This window comes from Bubalus kerabau, chromosome 4 (assembly GCF_029407905.1).
Source record: "Bubalus kerabau isolate K-KA32 ecotype Philippines breed swamp buffalo chromosome 4, PCC_UOA_SB_1v2, whole genome shotgun sequence".
In the NCBI taxonomy this organism is placed as follows: Eukaryota; Metazoa; Chordata; class Mammalia; order Artiodactyla; family Bovidae; genus Bubalus; species Bubalus kerabau.
The window spans coordinates 84,202,009-84,221,817 of NC_073627.1; the positions used below are offsets into that span (position 1 = coordinate 84,202,009).

At 38.8% G+C, this 19,809-nt stretch overlaps 2 long non-coding RNA genes across 2 annotated transcripts in view; one reads left to right on the plus strand and one right to left on the minus strand.

Annotated features, from left to right (window-relative positions):
* The window catches only part of LOC129649904 (uncharacterized), a 60,499-nt gene extending 59,148 nt beyond the window's left edge, over window positions 1-1,351 (plus strand). Inside the window, exon 2 of the long non-coding RNA XR_008713421.1 lies at window positions 1,215-1,351. This is a non-coding gene — a long non-coding RNA (uncharacterized LOC129649904). The remainder of the gene's footprint in view (window positions 1-1,214) is intronic.
* Window positions 1-19,809, minus strand: part of LOC129649903 (uncharacterized) — a 358,650-nt gene that overhangs the window by 2,095 nt on the left and 336,746 nt on the right. The window lies entirely within an intron of this gene.

A 19,809-nucleotide genomic window follows, 5' to 3' on the forward strand; every position in this document is an offset into this window, starting at 1 on the left:
GTAAAGAAATATCCTGAGTGAGAGTATCAGGGCAAGTGTAGGAGTTACTGAGGGTTGGGATCTATATGTGAAAGCCTCAGTTTGCTTCCAAAACATCTATCACCACTTGCTGCTTCTTACTGGCCACTCGCCCAAATCACAGATGTCAGCAGTAAAAAGGGCTTCTAAGATGTGGTTTGGGACATCATGTAATCGATAAAACAAGCTCAGTGCTAAGATACCAACTTGTCTCTATCTGTTCAGTTCAGTTCAGTTGCTCAGTCGTGTCTGACTCTTTGTGACCCCGTGAATCGCAGCACACCAGGCCTCCCTGTCCATCACCAACTCCCGGCGTTCACTAAACTCACATCCATCGAGTTGGTGATGCCATCCAGCCAGCTCATCCTCTGTCGTCCCCTTCTCCTCCTGCCCCCAACCCCTCCCAGCCTCAGAGTCTTTTCCAACAGGAATATCATTTTTTTAAAGTTCGTACTCTAAAGAGTGCCTATCTTATGGCTTGAAGTTAAATTTGGCTGTGTAAACAAATAAGTTGATTTTTATGTAAATGACAAAAAGATTAAGGAAGATACTAAACAGACAATCCCAACCTCTCTTTTTTAGCAGAATGAGGTTTAACTGAGATTTAACTGTGCTATAGTAATGCCCATGATAAATCCACTTACTATATGATCTTCTGGCAATGTAGATAAATGGGGGAAAACCATTTGGTTTGAAAAATACAGCTTCTTAATTGCTGACACTTCAAGCTAAAAGTTATGTTATGATACATTAGATAAAATACTTCATTACTTGTAATAAAACCATTTTGATTAAACCAAACAGGCAAATCATTAAAAAGAGGAAGTGCTTCATTGAACCCAGGGGCAGGAATACATATGATCTCAAGGTGGGACTGTGCTGGTTTATTAATATGTGAACATACTGGGTCACAGAGTGCCCAGATTAAGCATTATTTATAGGTGTGTCTGTGAGGCCATTTCTGGATGATAAAAGCATTTGAATTGGTGGACACAGTAAAGTAGACTGCCCTCGCTGGTGTAAGTGGGCAGTCTTACTGCCCACTTTTTCTCCTCAGGCCCTAATCTATTGAGGACCCAAGTAGAAAAAAGGAAGATATATCCGATTCTGGCCTACCAAACTGAGATGGGACATCTCATTTTATCTCCTCTTGCCCTTGGACTAAAATTTACACTATCATCTCTCCTCCTTTTCAGGTCTTCAAACTTGGACAGGAATTATACCACCAGCTCTCCTGGGTCTCCAGCTTGTACTCTGCATACCACAGGACTTCTCAGCCCCTATTATCATGTGAACCAATGTTTTATAATAAACCTCTCTCAGTTGATAGATAGATGAGAAATTGGTTCCTTTTTTTCTGGAGAACTCTAATATACAGACTAAAATCAGTCTTAAAGATCTGGGAAAATAATCCCTGCATTTCTCTTCTGTTGACTTTTTTTTTTTTTTTTTTTTTTGCTGTGCTGTGCTGTGCTATGTTTAGTCACTCAGTCATGTCTGACTCTTTATGAACCCACGGAGAGTAGCCCACTAGACTCCTATCTCCATGGGATTCTCCAGGCAAGAATACTGGAGTGGGTTGCCATGCCCTCCTCCAGGGGATCTTCCCAACCAGGGATCAAACCCAGGTCTCCCACATTACAGATGGATTCTTTACTGTCTGAGCCACCAGGGAAGCCCATTGACTTTTTTCTACCAAGGGGTTTATTCCTTTGGTGGGGTCCTGGGTGGGGAATGGGGCTGAAAGACAGAAGGAAGCACTAGAAAAAGGAGATATGGTCCCAGGCTAGGTAAACTGACCAAAGTTGTCTAAAAACGTCACACATAAACATCAAAATCTCCTTGGTTATATATCCAGAATAAATACATGCTTGTGACATTGAGATAATGTTTGCTCCATCCTTATGGACCACGTTTCCTAATGGCTGGCACTATGGTGAGTGAAAGTCTCTCTGCTGTGTCTGACTCTTTGCGATCCCACGGACTGTAGTCTGCAAGGCTCCTCTGTCTGTCGATTTCTCCAGGCAAGAATACTGGAGTGGGTAGTTGTTCCCTTCTCCAGGGGATCTTCCCAGCCCAGGGATTGAAGCCAGGTCTCCTGCATTGAAGGCAGATTCCTTACCATCTGAGCCACCACGGATACCCATGGCACTATGGTAGTAACACCAAAAAGAACACAGCAGATTTGAACTCAGTCTGGTAGAGCAGTCAGGCTTCTAAGAAGAAAATTGCAAAAAAGAGGGATAAACTCTAGGGAAAAGATAACCACAGCATTCTAGTGAGGACTTAGGAGAACCAACTGAGGTCGAAACAAACTTCTTAAGTGATAAGCCTTCTGGCCATTGCAAATACAGTCTGTTAACAAGGTACTAAGGTCCTGCTGTTGGTTATGAGATCATTAGCCCCACCTTCCTTTGCACTGGAAATGTAAATGTTTGGGCCTTAGTAAATCTCTAGTAACCAACGACTTACAACTCTTACTGTGCAGTTGAGGAATTGCCATAGATAACTAAAACCACCACTGACTGCTCATATATTGAAAGAATTAATGCCTTAATCTGTAAACCTGGCTCATAATTCTTTAAGTTTATTTTTACTGTATAATTACTTTGCTTTTTACATGTTGCAATAAAATTGTGGCAATGCTACGGATGCCATTCTTCTGCAATTCTTTTTTGCCTCAATCAGATTATTATAGCTGAGTTTGAAAAGATTTATTATAATTGTAAATATGAATAAACTACAGTGTAGTTTTATGGAAATATCTCTATTTTCACAATAATTTACTCTAAGACTATACATTTCAGGATAATAAAAAAGTTAAAAGTACAGTAAAACATTGTTTCAGTGTTCTCGTCCTTACAATAGATATATTTCATGTCATAGGTACATGATGTAGAGTCTTAACTTCCAAATAGAAACCTGCTGTTTCAGGACTTTTGTTAAACAAAAATGTGTGTTTTCTAGACTCACTAAATTAAAAGGTTGTATTGAAGGGAAGGTTTAACTCTAATGTGAACTTTACACAAAATATCAATGGGCTACTGAGACAAAGCATTGGGAGAAAAACTGGTTTTAAAAAAAGTAACCAGTTATTCATATTGAGAACTCCTGTGTCTAACACTGTGGATGAAAAATAACTAGAACTTATGGTCTTTACTTTCATAGCAGTTCATTATACCATTGCATAGCCCTAATTTTAATATTCTCCTTTTATTCTGCTTTCCTAAAATAGCAGAACTTTGCTTCATATGTTTCTCATTGTATAAACACCCCTGGAAGCATGTGGTGGAGGAACAGGATTTATCCGATGCTATAAGATAAAATGGCACACAATCCTGACGTTGCACTTTACTTGAAGATTTGGTGAGGGGCTTCCCTGGTAGCTCAAAGGGTAAAGAATCTGCCTGCAATGCAGGAGACCTGGGTTCGATCGCTCAGTTGGGAAGATCCTTTGGAGAAGGAAATGGCTACCCATTCCAGTATTCTTGCCTGGAGAATTCCATGGACAGAGGAGCCTGGCAGGCTACAGTTCATGGGGTCACAAAGAATCAGACACGACTGAGGGACAAGGCCTTAAACAATTTAACTAGTAAATAAAATTGAAACATTACTCTTTATATAGTGAAATAAAATTCTCTAAAACCCTGAAATTTTAAAGAAATTCTGCATTAGTTGTACTTAATGTCCAATTCCAAACTCCCTACAGGTATTCATTTACTCCTTCCTTATTTTCAGATAAGTTTCACCAGTACAGACGACCCCTGACTGATGATGGTTTGACTTAACGATTTTTTGACTTTACTGTGAAAGTGACACTCACTTAGTTGAAACCAAATTTCAGATTTGGAATGCTGACTTTTCCCCAGACTAATCTGATATGATGCTCACTATAGTGCTAGGCAGTGGCAGCCACAGGAGTACAAGGGTGAACTGCTTAACACACTTTGAATCATTCTCTACCAACACAACCATCCTGTTTTTAACTTTCAACGTATTATTCAATAAATGCCCACAATGTATTTAATGCTGTGATAAAATAGGCTTTGTACCAGATTGTCTTACCCCACTTAGGATGATGTAAGTGTTCTGGGCATGTTTAAAGTAGGCTAGGCTAAGCTACCAGAGAAGGCAATGGCACCCCACTCCAGTATTCTTGCCTGGAAAATCCCATGGATGGAGGAGCCTGGTAGGCTCCAGTCCATGGGGTCGCTAAGAGTCGGACACGACTGAGCGACTTCACTTTCACTTTTCACTTGCATGCATTGGAGAAGGAAATGGCAACCCACTCCAGTGTTCTTGCCTGGAGAATCCCAGGGACAGAGGAGCCTAGTGGGCTGCCATCTATGGGGTCGCTCAGAGTCAGACACGACTGAAGCGACTTAGCAGCAGCAGCAGCAGGCTAAGCTACAGTGTTTCCTGTGCTAGGTTTATTAAATGCATTCCATATGCTTACAATTTCAGTTTAGAATGGGTTTATTGTAACCCATCATGAGCTGAGGAAGATCTGCACTTTCAAACAGCCAGTTTAAGTTTTCGTTCTTTCATTATGTTCAGGTTTCTGAAAGTCATAATGTGGGGAAAATTCAAATATCTGTGATGTTCTTCTGTTTACTATGTATCTCTGTACATGCTTTCTTCATGCTAGTATGTGTGCTCAGGTTGAAACATATATCCTGTTCATAAGAAAGCTTCAGAATTAGTTTTTTGTCTAACTGAATTGAGATAAAAGTAAGGCCAGACCCACTAGAAGGAAATCTAGCAGAATATTTATTAAATCATGACCTTAGAACAAACCCTATCACCATTTCCCTGATCGTACTCTAGGTTTTACTCTAGAATCTCAGATTTTCTAGTCCCCAGTTTCCCACATTTAATGCTTCCCATTAAGAATACATTCAATATTTCATTTTTCACAATCACTACCTCAATAGCTTGTGGAATCACATTGACCTTTCTACCACAGATAAGAATCCATCAGAAAAGGGGACAACAGGGTTATTTTAAATCACCATCTATTTCTTAAATACACGTATTATTGGTATTCACATCTTCCTTATTATGTGATCTTAATGTCTTCATTGCTAATATAGTTACGGAATTTTGCATTGATATGCCTGAGGAATTTTGTACTGTGATTTTCTTTTTTTTTTTTTTTTACAATATCTTTGTATGTATATGGTAATAGAATTATTTTAGCTATGATTTTTCTTCTATTTTGTTGATTTCTGTTCTTTATTCTTTTCTTTGACCATTTGGGTTTCTTTGCTCCATTTTTGGAGTATAGTGGAAACTTAGATCTTGCATTTTTTCACATATAAAGGTTTAAAACTGTAAATTTCTTACTATTAATTTAACTGCAATCATTTAAAAATATTTTTCTTGTGTGAATTCTTATTTGTCCTATGAGTTATTTAGAAGTGTACAGTTTAGAGAAAGGAAACAAGATCATGGAGTAGAAAGACATGAGCTCACCTGTTTTTTAAAAAACACCAAAATCACAACTATAGTAAGTCTCCTGCATATGAACCTTCAAGTTGTGAACTTTTGAAAATGTGAGTGTGAGTTCATACATTCAATCACGTAAGTTAGTTCTTGTGTCTGGAGCATATTGTGACATGAGTGCATCCCCTACAAGTGGTTGTGCTTTGTATACTTTATCGTATAGCACTGTATAAAGTATAGCAGTACAGCAGCTTTATTTCAAGCCTAGGATATCTGGAAGCAAGTGTAAAAGCAGTGGTGATAAAGCTGGTATTACACTGCTCAAGATACTATACTGTAAGATTAAAATTATTTTCTTTTTCGTGTTTGTTTTTTGTGTATTATTTGTGTGAAAAGTATTATAAACCTGTTATATCTGATTACATTAGTTGGGTAACTAGGTCAACTTAGTTAGACTTATGAAGACACTCTCAGAACAAAATTCATTAGTATGTAGGGGACTTACCATAACTGCTCAACAGTCATCACAACAACAAAAAACTTCTGGAACCTATCAAAAAAGATGACCTATATCCAGAAAGAAAGTCAAGGAAGAAGCTATAATGAGATGGTAGGAGGGGCACAATTATGATAAAATCAAACTGCATACCTGCCAGGCATGTGACCTGCAAACTGTTAAGTAATTATACCACAGAAGTTCTCCCACAGGAATGAAAGTTCTGAGTCCCATGTCAAATTCTCCAGCCTGGAGATCTGGCAATGGGATGAGGAGTCCATAGAACATCCAGTTTTGCAAGTCAGTGGGGTTTGATCACAAGAATTTCACAAGACTGGGGGAAATGGAAATTCCACTCTTGGAGGATAGATACAAATACCTAGAGACAAATGAAAGCACAATGATCCAAAACCTATGGCATGCAGCAAAAGCCGTTCTAAGAGGGCAGTTTATAGCAAAACAATCTTACCTCAGGAAGCAAGACAAATCTCAAACAACCTAACCATTCTCCTAAAGAAAGTAGAGAAAGAATAATAAATAAAACCCAAAGTTAGCAGAAGAAAAGAAATCATAAAGATCAAAGAAGAAATAAATGAAATAGAGACAATGAAAACAACAGAAAAGATCAATGAAACTAAGAGCTGGTTCTTTGAAAAGTTAAACAAAATCCGTAAGCCTTTAGCCAGAGTCATCAAGAAGAGGAGTCAGAAGCCTTAAGTCAATACAATTGGAAATGAAAAAGGAGAAGTTAAAATGGACACCATAGAAATATAAAGGATCATAAGACACTACAAGCAACTATTTGCCAATAAAATGGACAACCTAGAAGAAATGCACAAATTCTTACAAAGGGACAAAATCCCAAGAATGACCCAGGAAGAAATGGAAAATATGAACAGACTACTCACAAGTACTGAAATTGAAACTAGGATTTGAAAACTCCCATCAAACAAAAGCCCAGGACAGGATAGCTTCACAGGCGAATTCTATCAAACATTTAGAGAAGCACTAGCACCTGTTCTTCTTAAACCATTCCAAAAAACAATTACAGAGGAAGGAATGTCCCCAAGCTCATTCTATGAGGCCACCATTACCCTGATCCTGAAACCAAAAATATCAGTAAAAAAGAAAATTATAGGCCAATATCACCAATGAATATAGATGCAAAGACATCAACAAACCCAATGCAATAATACATTAAATTGATCATACATGATGATCAAGTAATCAATTAATGTGATAAACCACATCACCAAATTGAAGAATAAAACCTGATAATCTCAATAAATGCAGAGAAAGTTTTTGACAAAATTCAACATCTATTTGTGATAAAAATTCTTTAGAAAGTAGGCATAGAGGAAACATACCTCAATATAATAAAGTCCATATATGACAAAGCTAAAGCTGATATCATACTCAATGGACAAAAGCTGAAAGCATTTCTTCTAAAATTAGGAACAAGACAAGGATATCCATTTTCATAACATATTTTTGGAAGTCCTAGCCATGGAAATCTGAGAAGAAAAGGAAATAAAAGGAATCCAACTTGGGAAAGAAGAAGTAAAACTATCACTGTTTGCAGATGACATGATACGTACATAGAAAATCCTAAAGATGCTGCCAGAAAACTACTAGAGCTCATCAATGAATTTGGTAAAGTTGCAGGATACAAAATTAATACACAGAAATCTGTTGCACTTTCATACACTAAAAATGAAAGTTCAGAAAGAAAAACTACAGGAAATACCCCATTTACCATCACATCAAAAATAATAAAATATACATAGGAATAAACCTATGAATCTGCAGTGGAGCTGACAAATGGATTTAAGGGATTAGATGTAGTAAAGAGTATGCCTGAAGAACTATGGACAGAGGTCTGTAATATTGTATAGGAGGCAGCAAACACTACCATCCCAAAGAAAAAGAAAAGCAAGACGGCAATGTGATTATCTGAGAAGGCTTTACAAACAGCTGAAGAAAGAAGAGAAGTGAAAAGCAAGGAAGAAAGGGAAAGGTACATCCAACTAAATGCAGAGTTCCAAAGAATAGCAGGGAGAGACAAGAAGGCCTAATACTAATACTTTAAGATTTAAGCTGGCAGAGTAAAAGAACGTGTGCTCATCTTCTCCTGTGAGAACACTGAAATCACAATTAGCTGCTAAACAGCCACTGACAGGAGAATGTTGGATCCCACCAGAAAAAGATGACATGTGTCCAAGGGCAAAGGAGAAGCCCTGACAAGATGGTAGGAGGGGCAAAATCCCGTTTAGAATCTATTGCCATACCCACCAGAGATGCTCAGAGGGCACACACAAAACCCTTGTGCACACCAGGACCTAGGGAAAGGAGTAGTGACCCCCACAAGAGACTGAGCCAGACCTGCCTTTGAGTGTTTGAGTGTCTTCTGCAGAGGCACGGGTCAGCAGTGGCCTGCCACGGAGACAGAGGCTCTGGCTGCAGCAGATCTGGGAGGCGCAGTGTGTGGCATTAAGTCCTCTTGGAGGAGGTCAACATTAGCCCCACCATAGAGCCACCGAGCAAACGACCCACAACTGGAGAACAATTATAACAAAGAAGATCTCGCACTGTTGCAGGAGTTCTAAGGCCCCCACAAATTTCCCAACCTAGGGACCCTGCAAAGGGACTGAGAACCCCCAGGGGATTTGACTTTGGAAGCCAGTGGGATTTGATTACAGAACTTCCACAGGAATGGGGAAACAGACTCTTGGAGGGCAAAAATAAAACCTTGTGCACACCAGACCCAGGAGAAAGGAGCAGCGACCCCACAAGAGACTGAGCCCAAGTTGCCTGTGAGTGTCCAGGTGTCTCCGGCAGAGGCGTGGGTCCACATTCAGGGGCACTGAGTACAACAGTCCTGGGAGCCACAGGGCATGCTGGCATAAGCCTTTTTGAAGGAGGTTACAATTACACAGCCCCATCCATCAGTAGAAAATTGAATTAAAGATTTACAGAGCATGGTCCTGCCTATCAGAGCAAGACCTAGTTTCCCCACAACCAGTTCCTCCAATCAGGAAACTTCCACAAGCCTCTTACCCATATCTATCAGAGGGCAGACACAGTGAAAACCACAACCACAGAAAACTAACCAAGCTGATCACATGGCCTACAGCCTTGTCTAACTCAATGAAACTATGAGCCATAACGTGTAGGGCCACCCAAGACGGAGGGGTCATGGTGGATAGATCTGACAAAACAAGGTCCACTGGAGAAGGGAATGGGGAACTACTTCAGCATTCTTGTTTATGTGTTGAGAAACCTATAAACAGTGTGAAAAGACAAAAAGATGACACTGAAAGATGAACTTCCCAGGTCAGTAGCTGCCCAATAGGTTACTGGACAAGAGCAGAGAAATAGTTCCAGAGGTAATGAAGAGGCTAAGCCAAAGTGGAAACAACACCCACTTATCGATGTGTCTGGTGGTGAAAGTAAAGTCCAACGCTGTAAAGAACAATATTGCATAGGAACCTGGAATGTCAGGTCCATGAATCATGGTAAATTGGAAATGATCAAATAGGAGATGGAAAGAGTAAACATTGACATTTTAGGAATCAGTGAACCAAAATGTACTGGAATGGGCGAAGTGAATTCAGATGACCATTATATCTACTACTGTGGCAACAATCCCTTAGAAGAAATGGAGTAGCCCTCATAGTCAACAAAAGAGTCTGAAACGTAGTACTTGGGAGCAGTCTCAAAAATGACAAAATGATCTCTGTTCATTTCCAAGGAAAATCATTCAGTATCACAGTAATCCAAGTCTATCCCTGAAACACTAATGCCAAAAAAGTGGAAGCTGAACGATTCTATGAAGACCTACAAGACCTTCTAGAACTAACACCAAAAAAGATGTCCTTTTCATCATGGGACTAGAATGCAAAAGTTAGAAATTCAAGAGATATCTTGAGTAACAGGCAAGTTTGGCCTTGGAATACAAAATGAAGCAGGACAAAGGCTAACAGGGTTTTGCCAAGAGAACATACTGGTCATAGCAAACATCCTCTTTCAGCAACACAAGAGATGACTCTACACATGGACCTCACCAGATGATCAGTAAGGAAGTCAGATTGTTTATATCCTTTGAGGTGATTGTCAGGATTGGCTCAACAAGCAGGGTTTCCAACAGCAAGATTCAGCGGGTGAATGAGAAACAAGACACAAGAATTCAGTGAAAAGCAAGGATCAGGGGACCAACACGGCTCCAAGGTGAAGGTGCCGAAACTGAACCCAAGCCAGCTTTACTATAATTTCAGCCATGAAGGAAAGAATATGTAGGGAGTTAAGCTATAACTCATGTGGCCTTCAGGGCCAAAGAACAAAGTGATCATCACTGAGTAAGAAACAGTAAGAAACATTGATTACTAAGAAACAGTAATCAATAACAAATCAGAAACTAAGACTGATATTCTTATCTATAGATTTTCCACCAGATATGTAAAACATGTGACTCTGAGATGCCAGTTGAGAAAGAGTCTGGGGTTGATTTTCTGACCCCAGGATCATATCTTGTTTTCAAGACTATGAACTGTTCCCTCTGCATTTGTTCCAAGAGTCTCATGCCTTATAGCATCCAGTTTATCAATAATTATAAATATCTTTTGTGGACCTTGCTGGGGCCTGCTTTTCTTTTATTCTTCCTGTCTCCTACAGTGAAGATGGAGAAGCTGTATATAGTCAGCAAAAACAAGACCAGGAGTTGACTGTGGCTTAGATTCATGAACTCTATAGCAAAATTCATACTTAAATTGAAAGAAAGTAGGGAAAACCACTAGGTCATTCAGGTATGACCTAAATAAAATCCTTTTGATTATACAGTGGAAGTAACACATAGATTTAAGGGATTAGATCTGATAGACAGAGTGCCTGAGGAACTATGGACAAGGTTTGTAACATTATACAGGAAGTGGTGATCAAGACCATCCCCAAGAAAAAGAAATGCAAAAAGGCAAAATAGTTCTCTGAGGAGGTCTTACACATAGCTGAGAAAAGAAGAGAAGTGAAAGGAAAAGAATAAAAGAAAAGATATACTCATCTGAATGCAGAGTTCCAAAGAATAGCAAGAAGAGATAAGAACACCTTCCTAAGTGATCAATGTAAAGAAATAGAGGAAAACAATAGAATGGGAAAGACTAGAGATTTCTTCAAGAAAATTAGAGATACCAAGGGAACATTTTATACAAAGATGGGCACAATAAAGGACAGAAACAGTATGGACCTAACAGAAGCAGAAGATATTAAGAAGAGGTGGCAAAAATACACAAAAGAACTATACAAAAGAGATTTTACTGACCTAGATAACCATGATGGTGTGATCACTCACCTAGAGCTAGACATCTTGGAATGCAATGTCAAGTGGGCCTTAGAAAGCATCAATATGAACAAAGCTAGGGGAGGTGATGGAATTCCAGCTGAGCTATTTCAGATCCTGAAAGATGATGCTGTGAAAGTGTTGTACTCAATATGCCAGCAAATTTGGAAAACTCAGCAGTGGCCACAGGACTGAAAAAAGTCAGTTTTCATTCCAATCCCAAATAAAGGCAATGCCAAAGAATGTTCAAACTACCACACAACTGCACTCATTTCGTACACTAGCAAAGTAATGCTCAAAATTCTTCAAGTTAGAGTTCAACAGTATGTGAACCAAGAACTTCCAGATGTTCAAGCTGGATTTATAAAAAGCAGAGGAACCAGAGACCAAATTGCCAATATTCATGGATCATAGAAAAAGCAAGACAATTCCTGAAAAACACCTACTTCTGTTTCGTTGACTATGTTAAAGCCTTTGACTGTGTGGATCACAACAAACTGGAATATTCTTCAAGAGATAGGAATACTAGACCACCTTACCTGCCTCCTGAGAAATCTATATGCAGGTCAAGAAGCAACAGCTAGAACCAGACATGGAACAATGGACTGGTCCCAAATTGGGAAAGGAGCACGTCAAGGCTGTGTACTGTCACCCTGCTTATTTAACGTATATGCATAGTGCATCATGTGAAATGCCAAACTGGATGAAACATGGCAAATAGATGGGGAAGCTATGGAAACAGTGACAGATTTTATTTTCTTGGGCTCCAAAATTATTTCAGATGGTCACTGCAGCCATAAAATTAAAAGACGTTTGCTCCTTGGAAGAAAAGCTATGATCAACCTAGACATTGTATAAAAAGCAGAGATATTACTTTGCTGACAAATGTTCATGTAGTCAAAGCTATGTGTTTTTTTTTCAGTAGTCATGTATGAATATGAGAGTTGAACCATAAAGAAGGCTGAGCATCAAAGATTTAATGCTGTGAACTGTGGTTTTGGAGAAGACTCTTGAGAGTCCTTTGGAATGCAAACAGTCCCTTGGAAATCAAACCAGTCAATCCTAAAGGAAATCAATCCTGAATATTCATTGGAAGGACTGATGCTGAACCTGAAACTCCAATACTTTGGCCACCTGATATGAAGCCACTCATTAGTAAAGACCCTGATGCTGGGAAAGATTGAAAGCAGGAGGAGAAAGGGATGACAGAGGATGAGATGGTTGGATGGTATCACTGACTCAATGGACATGAGTTGAGTGAGCTCTGGCAGATGGAAAAGGTCAGGGAAGCCTGATGTGCTATAGCCCATGGGGTCACAAAGAGTTGGACATGACTGAATAACAACAACAACACTTTAGGTAGGTTTAGTATTAGATATGACACTTCATTATTATTGAAGGCCTTCTTCAATGAACAGCATATAAAAATAGAGGAAACAACAGAAGGGGTAAGAATAGAGATCTCTTCAGGAAAATTGAAAATATCAAAGGAACATTTTTCCCCAAAGATAGGCACAATAAAGGATAAAAATGACAGAGGCCTAGGAGATGCTAGAGAGATCAAGAAGAGATGGAAAGAATACATGGAAGAACTGTGCAAAAAAGATCTTAATGAATTGGATAACTACAATGTTGTGGTCAGTCACCCAGAGCCAGACATTCTGGAGTGTGAAGTCAAGTGAGCCTTAGGAAGCACTGCTGTTAATAAAGATAGTGGATGTAATGGAATTCCAGTGGAACTATTCAAAACCCTAAAGGATGATGCTATTAAAGTATTAACATTCAATATGTTCCACAAATCTGCAAGACCCAGCAGTAGCCAAAAGACTGGATAAGGTCAGCCCTCATCCCAATTCCCAAGAAGGGTAGCACTAAAGAATGTTCAAACCATCAGACAATTGCACTCTTCTCCCATGCTAGAAAGGTCATGCTTAAAATCTTGCACGCTAAGCTTCAGCATTATGTGAACCAAGAAATTCCAGATGTTCAAGCTGGGATTAGAAAAGCCGAGGAACCAGAGTTCAAACCTCCAACATTCGCTGGATCATAGAGGAAGCAACAAATTCCAGAAAAACATCTACCTCTGTTTCATCGACTATACTAAAGCCTTTGACTGTGTGGGTCATAACAAACTGTGTAAACCTCTTAAAGAGATGGGGATACGGGAGCATCTTATCTGTCTCCTGAGAAACCTGTATGCGGGTCAAGAAGCAACAGAGAACCCTGTCTGGAAAAACTGATTGGTTCAGGATTGAGAAAAGAGTACGACTGGGCTGTCTGCTGTTGCCCTGTTTGTTTAACCTATATGCTGCACACATAATGAGATATGCCAGGCTGGAGGAGTTATAAGCTGGAGTCAAGATAGGCAGGAGAAACACAAACAACCTCAGATATGTGGATGATAGCACTCTAATGGCAGAAAGCAAAGAGGAACTAAAGATCCTCTTAATCAGAGTGAAGGAAGAGAGTGAAAGAGCTAGCTTAAAACTAAATATTTAAAAACTAAGATCATGGCACATGACCCTGTTACTTCGTAGCAAATAGAAGGGGAAAAGGTGAAAGTAGTGACAGATTTCCTCTTCTTGGGTTCCAAAATCACTGTGGATGGTGACTGCAGCCATGAAATCAGAAAGCATTGCTTCTTGGCAGGAAAGCTATACAAACTTAGACAGTGTGTTGAAAAGCAGAGACATTACTCTGCTGACAAAGGTCCTTATAACCAAGGCTATGGTCTTCCCAGTGGTCATGAGAGCTGGACCATAAAGAAGGCAGGGTGTCAAAGAATCAATGCCTTTGAATTGTGGTGTTAGAGAAGACTCCTGAGAGTCCCTTGGACATAAGGGAGATCAAAAACCAGTCAATCTTAAGGGAAATCAACCCTGAATATTCATTGGAAGGACTGATTCTGAGGCTTAAGCTCCTGTATTTTGGTCACCTGATGCAAACAGTTGACTCATTGGAAAAAATCCCTGATATTTGGAAATTTGAGGGCAGAAGGAGATCAGAGGATGACATGGCTGGAAGGCATCACCAATGCAATGTACATGAACTTGGGCACACTTTGGGAGATGGTGAGGGACAGGAAAGCCTGATGTGCTGCAGTCCATGGGACTGCATAGAGTCAGACATGACTGGGCAACTGAAGAAAAACAACAAAGAGGCCAATGCTCCAAAAAATGTAAAATGCTGATGAACTAAATCAAAGATGACACAAAGGAAAGATACACTCTGTTCTCAGATTGGAAGAATCAATATTGCCAAAATGTACTACCCAAAGCAATCTACAGATTCAATGCAATCTCTGTAAAATTACCAATGGCATTTTTCACAGAATTAGAACAAAAAATTCTTGAGATTCGTATGGAGACAAAAAAAGACCATGAATGGCCAAAGCCCTCTTGAGAAGGAAAAAAAAACAAAAACAGAGTGGAGGAATAAGGTTTTCTGTCTTCAGACTACACTACAAAGACAGTCATCAAAACAGTATGGTACTAGCACAAAATCAGAAGTATAGATTAATGGAATAGTATAGAAACTCAGCAATAAATCCATGCATCAGTGGCCAATTAGTCTATGATAAAGGAGGCAACTATATAATGGCTTAGACAATCTCTTTAATAAGTTGTCCCGGGAAAACTGGACAGCTATATGTAAAAAAAAAAAAAAAAAAAAAAAAGAAATTAGATCATTTTTTAACACCAAACACAAAGATAACCTCAAAATGGATTGAAGACCTAAATGTAAGACAAGATACTATAAAAAACTATTGGAGTAAAACATAGGTGTAAGATCCTTTGACACAAATCACAGCAAGATCTTTTTCAATCAATCTCCTAGAGTAACGGAACAAAAACAAAAATAAAGAAATGGGACCTAATTAAACTCAAAATCTTTTGCACAGCAAAGGAAATCATAAACAAAATGAAAAGACCACATAGAGAATGGGAGAAAATATTTGTAAATAATGTGACCCACAAGGGATTAATCTCCAAAATTTTCAACCACTCATGTGGCTTAATATCAGGAAAACAAACAACCCAATCAAAAAAATGGTAGAAGTCCTAAATAGACATTTCTCCAAAGAAGACATACAGAGGCCAAGAAGCACAGGAAAAGATGCTCAACATCGCTAATTATTAGAGAAATGCAAATCAAAACTACAGTGAGGTATCACCTCACACCAATTAGAATGGCCATCATCCAAGTCTGCAAACAATAAATACTGGTAAGGATGTGGAAAAAAAGGGAACCCTCCCCCACAGTTGTTGGGAATGTAAATTGGCATAGCTACTAAGGAGAACAGTGAGGGAATCCCCTTAAGAAACTAAAGATAGAGCTACCATATGATCCAGCAACCCCACTTCTGGGTATATCCAGAGAAAAACAGGTTCGAAGGGATACATACACTCCAGTGTTCTCCACAGCACTATTTCCAACAGCCAAGATATGGAAGCAACCTAAATGTTCACTGATGAATGAATAAAGAAGATGTGGCACATTTATACCACAGAATATTAAGCAGCCATTTAAAAAATGGAATAATGCCATCTTTAGCAACATGGATGAACCTGGAGATTTTCATACTAAGTGGACTGTCAAACAGAGAAAGAAAAATGCATATGGTATTGCTTATATGTGGAATCTAAAAAATGAAATGCACAAAACAGAAACAGACTCATCAAAATGAACTTGTGGTTACCAGGAGGGAAAGCCCGAAGGGAGGGATAGATTGGGAGTTTGGGTTTGATACATACATACTCTTATATTTAAAATAGGTAACCAATAAGGGCCGACTGTATTGCACAGGAAACTCTGCTCAATATTCTGGAATAACCTTAAAGGGAAAAGAATTTGAAAAAGGATACTTGTATATGTAACTGAATAACTTTGTTGTACACCTGAAACTAACACAACATTGTTAATCAACAATTTAACTGGTGAAAATTATATATACAGAAAACCACCATTCTAAGTCTTTGGAATTGTCCTAAAGACACATAGAGAATGGAGAATTATTTATTCAAGAAAATTTACTTAATCTTGGTAAGAATAGGGAGTCTGTGGCATTTGGGCCACTCTTTCCCTTCACCTCTTTTTGCCTCAAAAGTTCCACTTTCAATGTGTACAACTAAGAACATAAGGGTTCCTTTCCTCCCCAGCTTCCAGCCTGGGCCTATGGTTTCACTCCAGAAAGAGCAGGCTGCTGGCCTTTCTCATCCTCTACCAACTCCATTTTATAGAAGCTCTAATTTCAGACAAGCAGAGCAGGCCTGACGGACTGTCTCTCTCTTCCCCTACTCAGCCTCCACTTACTGGGAAAACTCTTTATTCCAGGCACAGAAGGCCTATAATACTAGAAGTATTAGAACCCTCATATACTCCTGGTGATGAGGAAGAAATGGCAACCCAATCCAGTAATCTTGCGTACAGAATCCTGTGGACAGAGGAGCCTGGTGGGCTGCTGTCCATGGGGTCGCACAGAGTCGGACACAACTGAAGCGACGTAGCAGCAGCAGCATACTCCTGGTGAGATTTCGAAATGGTATAGCCACTTTGGAAAACAGTCTAGTAGTTCCTCAACAGGTTAAGAACAGAGTTATTGTACAGCCCGGCAACTGTACTAAGTAAATATGCAAGAGAAATGAAAACAAATATCCACACAAAAATGTGGTCAGTTTTCATAGCAACATTGTTTACAATAAACCAAAAATGTCTATCAACTGATGAATGGATAAATAAAACCTGATATATCTATATAGGTGGAATACTATTTGGCAATACACATAGATGATACATGTTAAAACATGGGTGAAGATTAATAATATTATGTTAATGAAATATGGGAATCACAAAAGTCACACATTTTGTGATTCCATTTATATGAAATATCAAAAATAGGCAAATGATTGCAGACAGGAAGTAGACTAGTGGTTGGTTATGACTGGCAGAGATAGGCATGGGGAAATCAGTGTTAACTGATAGCATGTACTGGATTTCTTTTGAGGGAACTAAAATGTAAATTTAATTGTTAATGATTGTTGTGAATAGAATAAGAAAACATTAAATTGTATACTTTTAAGTGGCAAATGGTATGTATATGAATTATATCTAGATAAAACTTAAAAAATTCAAAAAAGCTCCACTTTTTACAAAGACGAAAAATAAATGAAAAAAGCTGGCTGACATTTTTATATTGAATCTCCAATCGATTCAGTTTCAGAGAGAGCCTGTGATTTTTGCTACAGGATAGCAAATATTAATCATTGAGTATTTATCAAGTACCTATTGAATGTCCATTTCTGTCTAAGCCCTGGAGAGGATACAGGGGAATCTAGATGAAAAGCAAAAACCTCACCTAGCTATGTATTTTATCTATATGGTTGCAAATACCCAGATGGTAAAAGCTACTTATGAAAATACAAATGCTTAGATAAAATCATTTTCTCTTTAAGTCTCTCCCTCCATTCTGTTCTCTGTCAGCATTTCACAATGACATCCAATTAACTGTGAGGCAAAATCCCACTTGGTAAGCAACAATGTTGACTTCATTATGTTTTTATTACATTTCCAATAGTTTCTTCTGCAATGAAAATTAAGTTTATAGTATGATCAAAGATGTAAACACACCACCTGTCCTATGTCATAATACTTACCCTTTTTAATGGAATAAAGGCTATGGTGGGAATTCTTTTAAACAAGCAAGGGGAGATATGCATATTATATTGCAAATTTTGAGATACTTTTCCTACATATTTTGCTTTTTGCCTTCCCTTTATTTCAGTGCTTCTATTTATTTTGTCTGTCGATTTTGTCATCATGCCACTTATTTAAGCCAATATTGTAGTGGAAATATTTAACTTAAAATTTACTTAGAAAATATTGTATGCTTCAGTACAGTCGCTCAGTCATATCTAACTCTTTGCCACCCCATGGACTGCAGCACACCAGGATTCCCTGTCCATCAACCAACTCCTGGAGCCTATTCAAAGTCAATTCATAGCATTAGGGATGCCATCCAACCACCTCATCCTCTGTCGTTCCTTTCTCTGCCCACCTTCAATCTTTCCAAGCATCAGGGTCTTTACTAATGAGTTGGTTCTTTGCATCAGGTGGCCAAAGTATTGGAGTTTCAGCTTCAGCATCAGTCCTTCAAATGGATATTCAGGAATGATTTCCTGTAGGATGGACTGGTTGGATCTCCTTGCTGCCTAAGGGATTCTCAAGAGTCTTCTCCAACACCACAATTCAAAAGCATCAATTCTTCAGTGCTCAGCTTTCTTTACAGTCCAACTCTCACATCCATACATGACTCCTGGAAAAACCATAGCTTTGACTACATGGACCTTTGTTGATAAAGTAATGTCTCTGCTTTATAATATGCTGTATAGGTTGGTCATAGCTTTTATTCCAAGGAGCAAGTGTTTTTTAATTTCATGGCTGCAATTACCATCTGCAGGATTTTGGAGCCCAAAAAAGAGTCTCTCAATGTTTCCAATGTTTCCCCATCTATTTGCCATGAAGTGATGGGACCAAATGCCATGATCTTAGTTTTCTGAATGTTGAGTTTTAAGCCAACTTTTTCACTCTCCTCTTTCACATTCATCAAGAAGCTCTTTAGTGCGTCTTTGATTTCTGCCATAAGGGTGGTATCATCTGCGTATCTGAGGTTATTGATATTTCTTCCAGCAATCTTGATTCCAGCTTGTGCTTCATCCAGCCCAGTGTTTCTCATTATTACTCTGCATATAAGTTAAATAAGCAGGGTGGCAGTACACAGCCTTGACATACTCCTTTCCCAATTTGGAACCAATCTGTTGTTCCATGTCCAGTTCTAACTGTTGCTTTTTGACCTGCATATAGACTTCTCAGGAGGCAGGTCAGGTGGTCTGGTATTCCCATCTTTTGAAGAATTTTCCACAGTTTGTTGTGATCCACACAGTCAAAGGCTTTGGCATAGTCAATAAAGCAAAAATAGATGTTTTTCTGGGACTGTCTTGCTTTTTCAATGATCCAACAGATGTTGGCAATTTGATCTCTGGTTCTTCTGCCATTTCTAAATCCAGCTTGAACATCTAGAATTTCACAGTTCATGTACTGTTGAAGCCTGGCTTGGAGAATTTTGAGTATTACTTTGCTACCATGTGAGATGAGTGCAGTTGTGCAGTAGTTTGAGCATTCTTTGGCATTCCCTTTCTTTGGGATTGGGATGAAAACTGACCTTTACCAGTCCTGTGGCCACTGCTGAATTTTCCAAATTTGCTGGCATATTGAGTACTGCACTTTCACAGCATCATCTTAATAGCTCAATTGTGTGTGTGTGTGTGAGAGAGAGAGAGAGAGAAAGAGAGAGAGAGATATAATCATAGCATCCAAAAATAAGGATATTGCTTACAATGGTATATGATGATAATTTCCATATCCTCCTCTGTTCATTCTTTCTCATCACCTTAACTTTATTTCCTATAAGTAACTACTTGTGATATTTTCATAGATTTCTCAAGATTATTTATTCTTATATAAG